General features: G+C 41.1%; 1 long non-coding RNA gene across 2 annotated transcripts in view; it reads right to left on the reverse strand.

The window, feature by feature from the left end:
- Nucleotides 1-1,639: 1,639 nt before the first annotated feature.
- LOC142029476 (uncharacterized) overlaps nt 1,640-7,711 on the reverse strand; it is an 8,209-nt gene continuing 2,137 nt past the window's right edge. For both annotated transcript variants that reach the window (XR_012649936.1, XR_012649935.1), the window contains 2 exons: nt 6,897-7,214; nt 1,640-2,206 (listed from right to left, as the gene is read on the reverse strand). This is a non-coding gene — a long non-coding RNA (uncharacterized LOC142029476). The remainder of the gene's footprint in view (nt 2,207-6,896; nt 7,215-7,711) is intronic.

The following is a 7,711-nucleotide window of genomic DNA, read 5'->3' on the forward strand; positions in this document are numbered from 1 at the left end:
TACTTTTTCATTTTTAAATCAGTGGGGTTTTTTTCATAGGTTTTAGTGAGCCCATAGCAAATACCTGTGAACTTCACACATACATGTATATGAATTTATACAAAACATACACACACACATATGGAATTGTCATATTGACTTCAGTAAGACATCTAAGGGTTCTCCATTATGTGTGAGATTAGGATACAGACTGGCACACTGGCAATTGAAGCTTTTTTTTTTCTTTTCAAGCTACACAATATGCTCAACAAATACAGTGGCAGCACAAGCTTCCCTATAGTGGTACTTCAACACTGATCTGTAGGATCCACTTCAAGGGCCACATAATTCAGTCTCCCTGCTTGTACCTACATAAGCGAATCAAACAGGACAAGGGCTGTTCCTTGGCCTTGAGGAGAAGGGATCCTTATATCCATGGGACTGAACTCCTTTCTCCTCCCTCCCTGATGGGAACAGTCAGGGGCTAATGCTGACTCCCCAGACTGTGCCCAGAAACTTTCTGGGAGGCTGCTAGATGGTTTGTAGTTGCAGGCAAAAAGCAGTTAGAGGCTGTTTCCCAGCATGAACAGTCTGATGCACATCAGACTATAACAGAATATCTGTTTATTGATAATAAATTTTTTTCCTTTGACTGTATAAATGAAAAAAATGTGATTTTCATCAAATATTTCACCTCTACGTCTTTGCTGGCTTTGTACTGAAAGCAAGAGGTCCTGCAGAACAGGAAACTAGATCCTTCATAGTTTATACTTTTATACATTCAGGGCAAGTATTTTATTGTGCTGAACACAAGTGATTTTTTTGAAGGCTTTCCTGCATCCCAAGGGCCCAAAGGAAAACCTTCTGTCCCGGCAGCTGCTGCTGCCTTTCTGCCAGAAGCCACTGCTCTCGCAGCCTGGCCAGCAAAACAGCTCATGTGGATGCTCCTGGCCTGTTTTGAACTAAATCAGCCTGTTTGGTTTACCCTACCAATTCACATATTAGACTAACCCAGCTCATTTTGTCTCTGGTGAACCAAACAGTCACAAATGCTGTCCCTCCTAAGGAGAGCTGTGGGGATGGCAGTTCCCAGCAGGGGAGCATCGTAAACCAGCGAGCACAGTAACATCCTTCACTGCCTCATCCCCTTGCTAAGTCATCACCTGGCCACAACTAGAAGTGTTTTACGTTAGAGCTTGAGAGTCAAGAATAAAACCAATTTAACAATACCTTATTTAACTTATGTTATTTCTAGGATGTCATCCAACATCATGTTTTCTCTGGTGGCAAACCAGGTTTTAGTAAGTCTCCAGCCCTTGCTCCCATGTCCCTGTCAGAGGCCTCTTCATGTTTGGCAGTCCTTGAAAGAAACTGTGCTCAGAACAGCATCAGGGAACTGGTATTTCAAAAGCACTGAAAAATTGAGGTGCATCGCAACAGGATGGAAAGGATATTTCTTGGATATACCTTAGATAATATGTAATGTTAATAAAAGAGACACAGAGCAGGAGAAAGGGCACTGCTATGCTTTATGTTAATAATGCTGTATTAACGGCTTCAGGAAAGCTATGCTCCACTAGCAATTGTGAGCAATAGGATACCACAGATTTCCTAAGGTATTAGAAGTTACACCATTTCTGTAGTGATAAATAAGCTCAATTTGGGATAGGCTGCGAGAGCCACGCAGGAAAGAGATCCAAAACTTTTAGTAGATATTTCTGTGAAAACATTATTCCTCAGTCCCATGCTCGATTATGGTCAACAGCAAATCAAATGCTGGCAATCACAAGAAAATAAATAGAAAACAAAACAGAACATATGTAATCCAAATTTATCTGGGGAACTTACCATAGCATACATGGCTTATTCTTATTTTTTTTCCTTAGCCTTGGTTAGCTACAGTTGGCCACAGCTGAAGAGACTGGGATAACAGTCCCTTTGGTTTGTCTCTTTATGTTACTCTTTTCTTACAAGAATTACTGTAGGTACATATTTATCTGTGAGTTTCATCAAAATATTTTAATTTAAAATATTTCTTACTTAGCATTCTCTCATACAATGAGAATATTTCCCTGGCATTTTAAATGTGAAATGACCAGCTATGAAGTGGCAGAGCCTGTGCCTCTGGCTGGATAAGCCGGCAAAGAAGTACAAGGAGTCAGCAGGAACGGCTCCATGGTGAGTGACGGACCATCTGGTGTTTCCTCCACACCCCAAAGCTCCTCGCCTGTCAAGAATATGAGATGTTATAATAGTAATTTTACACCAGCTGAGTTTTGAGGTAACAAAACCTCCTGACGGACCTGGTAACATGGCCTGGATAATAACCGGTGGTATGGCAGGAGTGTGAGTGGAAACACCCAAAACTGCCTGGTCTGAGAGGAGGTTACCCCAAAACTGCCTGGTCTGAGAGGAGGTTACCCCAAAACAGAATGAAAGGAGGAAACAAATAATGACAACGCTTGTTTACAACAGGCACCCGTTGGATTAAGCAGCAACCAGGGGATTACCGAGAGGCTTTTGAGAAAAGAGCCAGCTTGAGGACAAGTACAAAAGATGGAAGGAAACTCGTGACTGTGGGGTGAGACGTGGGAGCGGGAAGGCGCTCAGCGCAGCAGTCGGACCCGGCCTCAGATGCTGCCAGGAGTCTCCCCGCTGCCATCGCGCCCCCGCCTCGGCCGGAGGCAGCATCGTCCCCGTCCCACGCAGAGAGCAGGGCTGACAGCAGCAGAAGGACCCACGGCTCGGGCCGCGTGTGTCTTCTGGCCAGCACACGGACTGGCAGGCGGCAGGGAGCTGCACGGGTACGCGCAAAGACAGAGCAACCCCGGCTCCGGCGGGAGAACGTGCATGGCCGAAAGAGGGGGGTGAGCTTTTCACCCCCCGACTGGTAAGAGAGGGGTGCGCACACGTGAGCGTGCTCCTGTGGGATTAGAGATGGTGGGGATTAGAGTGTTTAGAACCTTGTAGGTACTTTTTAACATCTTGCAAGTGTTTTGTGCTCTGGTTTATCTGTTGGCCTGCTGATATTGATCCAGAACGTGAAGTTCACTGACTGCTGGCTAATTACCTGTCATTAATAAATCCTTTGATCCTGATTTAAGTTAAACCATGTAAGTCGAGCAAGTCTTCCCTGCCACACTCCCTTGTGTTAAAAAAGTCAAATGCTATTAAAAAAACAGTAAGCAATTAGCTTAAGTACCCCTGAATCACACTCAAGTTACAATAGCTCTTTAACTCAGATGATTGACTATTTCATTTCCTAGCATAAATGTAGTCAGAAACTAACAAGCTTCTTCTTGATCCTCTATACCACTCTACATCTCAAGGAAGTTGCTGGTTTGGTGCATTCCTGTGCCGTTCCTCTCTATATGTGGCCACGTAAGCTTGTAACAGTGTCCGGTTTCAGCTGGAATAAAGTTAACTTTCTTCTTAGTAGCTGGTATAGTGCTGTGGTTTGGATTTAGCATGAGAAGAATGTTGATAACGCACTGATATTTTAGTTGTTGCTAAGCAGTGTTTACACTAAGTCAAGGACTTTCCAGCTTTTCATACTGCCCTGCCAGCGGAGGCTGGGAGTGCACAAGAAACTGGGAGGGGAAACAGCCGTGACAGCTGACCCCAACTGGCCAAAGGGATATTCCAGACCATATTACATTATGCCCAGTATGTAAACTGGGGGGAGTTGGCCGGGGAGCACCGCGGCTCGAGGATTGGCTGGGTATCGGCCAGTGGGTGGTGAGCAATTGTATTGTGCGTCACTTGTTTTGTACATTCTAGTAGTAGTAGTAGTAGTAGTAGTATTTTCCATTCCTCTTCTGTCGTATTAAACTGTCTTTATCTCAACCCATGAGTTTTGGGGTTTTTTTGCCGATTCTCTCCCCCATCCCACTGGGTGGAGGGGAGTGACTGAGTGGCTGCATGGTGCTTAATTGCTGGTTGGGGTTAAACCACAACAAACAGAGAAAGGAAATTTCTTATTTGTAAATTATAGTTCAGTAGGCAGTCTCTCCTCACATACATCAGTGTTATTTGCAGCCGAACCGTTGAATTTGAGGAAATGCCTCCCAGATGAACAAACTGTCTATAGTTTCTCATGGTCATATGCTATAACTAAGGATATTAAAAATACTTCATGGGCTAAGAGAGTGCAGAAAGAGCAGAATGAAATAAAAATTTCCCATTCAGCTAAAACATTGAAAAGAAAAATGCAGTTAAATCTTTTGGATCCTCAAATATGGACTGGGAAACAAGATGGTTCAATGATTAGTTCCACAGAAACAATGTATCCCCTAGAATTTTACAGAAAATACTAATCATGAACCACAGCAAAGAAATTTAAAACATATAATACAAACGTACCATGAAAGAAATACACATACAATTGTTATGAATTTAACAGAAAGAAAATAATAAAGTTACTGGTCACTCAACGTTTTAACATAAAAAGAAGCTCTAGCTAGCGGCCAGCCTATTACTGCTAGAGCTTGTCCCAACTTCAGACATTAAGTTGCAAGCGAGGGCATCCTTGCATCAGCAGATCAGGACCTCAGCAGGAACAAGTTCAATGTCCGAGGAAAACCCCTTTATGTAAGTCCTCCTTTTTATTATGGAAGCACTAACATTAAACTGCTTTACTGCAGATAGGCAAGGGCATATCTCTAATTTGCCACCCTGCTTCTTGGGAGGCTAGATCTGTTAGATTAGTTTTGTTACCCTGCAGTTACTTAAACCAGTAGGATCTTGTTTTGCGGTCAGTGGTGGCTGTTGAGGTGAAAAATTAATTGCTTCTATAAGCTCTTGCCTATGGCCATGTCCTTTGATTTGTCTTTCTTTGACATCACTTTTTAGCCCAAAAGCATAAAAAGTCTTGCATTCTTTACGCAAAGTTGCTACCCACTCTTTAGATTAGAAACAATCTTTTCACTCAGTATGTACGTACTGTTTAGTATAATGAGTGTATGATTAGGGCTTTTATACAATGCCAAAAAGTCCACAAACTTGCAAGTCAAAATTAATAAGCAACAGAGAAACATAAAGTTATTATTTTCAGAGCTACATTGGAAAACAGAGCTGTAATAAAGCACTATAAAACCTCCTTATAGGAATAGTCACAGAAGGCCGCACCTATAAAAACTAACCCAATCCAAAGAGAAATACACTTTATGGTAAAGAAGAATTAAGGCTACTCATCTTCAAACTGATTTTTTAAGATGCCCCCGATGTGTTCACAGTCTTAGGATGTGGTCTCCTCTGGCTTAAATGACATGAGCAGCACTTCCAAAGGTGCAAATGAATAGTGGCCACTTGTAAAATAAATGGTCCGGCTCATTATCTAGGATTATGTAACTGAATACGATTTAACTGCATGTACTACTGTACAAAAACAGGAATATAAAAAGCTAAACCAAAGACTAGAATCGGCAGAAACAGAAGTATTAGGTTAACAGTGTCTGATAACTGGCAAGACCAAACAGGGACTGTTCCAATTAATTATGGTTCCCACGGGATTCAAAGGTGCTTTGAAGACAGCAGGCGCTGACAGTATTCATTTGGGCTGTGAAGACATATGGAACCAGGGACAATCAAATCCATGGTACAAGCATTGTAAAAGTTATCTGTTATCTTTCTAGTCTTTCTGCCTTTTGCCTCCAAGTGTGAGCTAGAAGATTCTTTATGTAGGAATTAAAGGTACCAGCAGTAACCAACAGGACTCCCCAGTGCTGCAACAAACCAGTTATCTATCCTGTGGCAATTTCGCCACTCTGGTGAAGTGTCACATATGCTTATTTATTTGGCCTGGTTTATACAGAAAAAGAAACAGAAAAGACACCACCACCACCACTAAAAAAAAATATCAAAAACAAACCACAAAAACGCACACACACAAAACCAAACCAAAAGAAAATAAAACAACAAAAAACCCCAGAGCCCTTCACTGCATAAAAATAAGAGCAATTAAAATTCGTATTCTGTTCTGGAATCAAAGGACATGGAGATGTGACCAAAGCACCCTTTATTTCTTGTTTTCCAATAGACTTTCTCTTAAACACTTCTGGTTTGCTTCTGTGAAAGCAAAGTAATTACTGTTTAACAGCATTGTTGTTTCACTGTAATTGCAAATGCCAGACAAACCATAACAGCTAAGGCAACCACAACGATTACAAGAACCTGCATCTCCCGCAGATTTGTCTAATGACACAATCTGAGTACAGCTACAGCATAATTAGAGGATTCCGCCCATTACTAGAAGGCTGAGACTTAAGTTGTCTTTAAGAAGGCAATTAGAAGATTAAAAATGCAACATATAGTAAGTAACAGACCTAAATAACATGCCTGGATACCATGTTTGCCTTGTGTCCTTTTAAACACTTGTTTGGCTCATCAACCATTTAAAGAAAATATTGATCTAGCTGGGATGGCTTCAGGTATTTCAAAATAAAAGCAAAAAATTGTTATGTGCTGAACAAGAATTAGGAGTGCAAGGTTTGGGGGACTATAAGAGTTTAATTCTCACTAAGACAATGTTGCCACATAGAATTACTTTTTCACGTGCCAGATCACTCATATCTAACATAGAAAAAAACCCAATCTTCTCTCACAGATGGTCACAAAACCATATGTCAAACTACCTTGACCTTATGATCTGCAGTTGCTTAGTGAACTCTGGCCTTTACAAAAAAAGTGAAAAGGAGATAATACTGAGAGACCTCTAGTTCTGCAGGTCATGAATAATATTTGAGTATCTGGTCATTTATACACTGGCAAATACCTTTTTAGAGGACTGGAGGTCTCTGAAGCTTAAGCCAATTGTACATCCTTCTGTGTACATCTGCAACTAGAGAAGTGACATTTCCTCCAGTTCCTCCTCTTTATTAGAGACTATTTTCAAGCTAAAAGAAAAAAACCTCACTTACCATGCCATAATTTTCCATACAAGTTCCACAGATATGTCACCATTTGCTGCCTTCTGTCCCACAGTTCGTTGGAATAATGTCCTTTCAAGCCATCCTTTCTCTTGTAAATGTGAAGCAAAAGACTGAAAGGGTACAGAACACCAGGCAGAAAAACTTCAGGTACAAGAGCATTATAACTGGCATTTGGATCAGCCAGAACCAGGGCACACATTGCAGAAAGTCATCCAGATACTTCAGCTGACTCAATTCTTCTGATAGGTAAATTGCAGAGATTAGAGATTCTCATGTATGGCATTCAGGTCTACATATCCCTTCCTGCTATGAGAGAATACAGTACACTGAGTTAAACACTCACAAGTATTTCTCTCAGCTTATCCACTACAGAAAAATGATAGAATTATTTGGCTTTTGTAACACGTAACTTAGAAAATTTTACTGTTTAAATACTGTTCTTAATCTTATCATCTGCTTATAAATGAATACATTGATAAATGACTTGGGTTTTTATTATATTCAGATACCTTTGTAATCCTATAATTTCCTCCAAGAAAACAGTGAAGATTCTTCTCTGTAAATTCTTACAGGAACATATAATAAACCCCAGCTTGACTCAGAAATATTTGCTTTATTTCTCCAGGACTTCTCATACATGGTAAGGGAAATGCGCATGTAAGCTGGAGCTCAGAATTACGTGAGCAAGTAAAAGACTATCTTCTATTTTACACACATTGCATAAAATCTTGTCTGCTGAAAAATCACACTCCAACAAGTGCGCTGCCCTCCCTAGGTCAGACCTATCAGCGCAGCTGTGGTCC

This window comes from Buteo buteo, chromosome 3, assembly GCF_964188355.1.
Source record: "Buteo buteo chromosome 3, bButBut1.hap1.1, whole genome shotgun sequence".
Classification (NCBI taxonomy): Eukaryota; Metazoa; Chordata; class Aves; order Accipitriformes; family Accipitridae; genus Buteo; species Buteo buteo.